Below are 2,001 nucleotides of genomic sequence, written 5' to 3' on the forward strand. Positions count from 1 at the left end.
GCATCAGGAAACCACGCTAGAGAGAAGAAAGGAATTTAAACAGCGGGGGTGACCTCTCCCAGCCGGTTTCTCCATCCGACCACCACTCTGCTCCAGGAGCACTCGCCCCAAAGTGGGCGCACGGTGCCGGATGGGAACAAGGGCTCCCGGGTTCTTCTTGGCTCCCGTGCACCGAGTAGGATTCCGGGGCGGGGGTGGGGGGGGGGGGGGGGGGGGTGACAGAGTTTAGTACAACCTGGCCCTAGCCGGCCACTTGATCTGATCACTTCAAATGAAGAAACACCAAACTGTCCTTAGATCTGAGGGACAATGAGGTATCAAGGCGTTTTTCAGGGACGTGTGTGGGCTTTGCCTTTCTGGGGGATTTTAGAACTTAACTTTCCCACCAAAGGTCATTCCGTGCACTCTCGACAAATGAATTCAAGTCGATTTTTTTTCAGCCGTGACAACCATCCCCAACGTCTTCATCAGGGCGGAGGGGTGGGGAGCGGGGGGGTTACCGTGGAAGCTGGTGATGGGTGCGTGGGGCGACCTTACGCCACTCCGTTGACTTTGTGTATGTTTGAAAGCTCTCATCATAAAAACTAAAGAAAAACACGTCAGGCTGATCTTACAGTGACCTCATCTCCATGCTCTTGGCGTTCTAGAACGCTCGCCGGAGACCGGGAGAAAGGGAAGGATGGCTATCTCCCAGCAGGAATCGAGCGGGACTCCTAGTAAGTGTTGAAACGTAAGAATGTCATTCATCACAAGTGTTTTGTCTTTGTTGCTGGTGAACGAAAGGAGGGAGGGCTCTCTGGCATAGAAAGAATGCCAGAAGACAAGGCATGAATTTTGTCGGCAGGTGACCGGCGTTCAGACCCCAGTTCCGTCACTGTGGGCCCCGAGGCCAGTGGCCTGACCTCTCCAGGGCTCTGTTTCTCTACCTGCAAAACAGGGACCATCACGACTGGACAGGGTGGCAGCATAACCACCCGGGGAGAACGCCGGGCACACCCCAGGCTAACAGCCGCCACCGGCCACGCGGGTACACGCTTTCCCGCTCAGCGCGGCTTCTGCGTCCGATAACCACACTGCGACTTCCCTCTGGGCAACTGAGCTTGCTCCCACTTCCAGCCCACGTGGCTTCGGTGCTGTGCACTCCGCCCCCCTCCCCCGTGAACACGGCCATGTGACTCAGGATGACCAATCACCGCCCCCTCTTCCTGCCTTTGGGATTGGCTGGCTGAGACCATGTGACCCGGTGAGAGCCAATCAGGCTGATGCATTGTAGACGGTCGCCGGATCTTTTAGCGGAGGAGCGTGTTCTTCTGGTGCCTTGCAGGTGAACACAGGAGCCTCGAGTTGCCGTCAGCCGCTTGGGAAAGTCAAGGCGGGGAGTTTGAACGTAGGGAAACAGAAAGAAAGCCGCTAGATGAAGCCATTCCACAATCCATCGACTTTTTCAGCTACGCCAGCCAATAAATTGCCTTTGGGGCTTAAGTCAGTTTCTGGTTTTCTGTCATTTGCCATGGAAAATCCCGTGGGGTGCAATTGCTGTTGCCTTTATTATTATTATTGGTGAGACTAGCCGATTTCCGTAGCTATTATGTGAAACTTCTCCCTGAGCTGGTGCCCTTTGAGATCTGTTATCCCAAGATGATGTTATTCACCCACAGCTTTGTGATTTGTGGCCCTCGTCACCAGCGTCATTGCTGCACCACGCGTGAGCACAAAGACTCTGGTCTGACACTGCGAAAGCGGGGGAGCAGGGACGGCACCCTGCCAGGCAAATCCCCCGAATGCCCAGTGCCCTAGCAGGACCCCTAGTGTGTGCCTAGTGGGGTGGTGAGTCCAGACATCCCCCAACACACTTTGGGGTAGGCACGGGGGCTGTTTGTGCTCCTGGAACTTCAACGAGGCAACAAAAGGGCTAAGAAGCCCTTGACCCGTGTGCACTACAAGGGCCCGGAACCTCATCCGGCCCACATTCCAGTTATCGGTTGCCACATAAATCATCCC

At 55.4% G+C, this 2,001-nt stretch overlaps 1 long non-coding RNA gene across 2 annotated transcripts; it reads left to right on the forward strand.

Moving 5' to 3' along the window:
- Positions 1 to 520: 520 nt before the first annotated feature.
- Positions 521 to 1,486, forward strand: LOC122203563. Of its 2 annotated transcripts, none has more exons than XR_006195240.1 (2): positions 521 to 730; positions 845 to 1,486. It is a non-coding gene; the product is annotated as an uncharacterized LOC122203563 (long non-coding RNA). The 2 variants fall into 2 exon arrangements; XR_006195239.1 differs by having other exon boundaries at positions 521 to 716.
- The last annotated feature ends 515 nt before the right edge of the window (positions 1,487 to 2,001 follow it).

This window comes from Panthera leo, chromosome D3 (genome assembly GCF_018350215.1).
Source record: "Panthera leo isolate Ple1 chromosome D3, P.leo_Ple1_pat1.1, whole genome shotgun sequence".
Lineage (NCBI taxonomy): Eukaryota > Metazoa > Chordata > Mammalia > Carnivora > Felidae > Panthera > Panthera leo.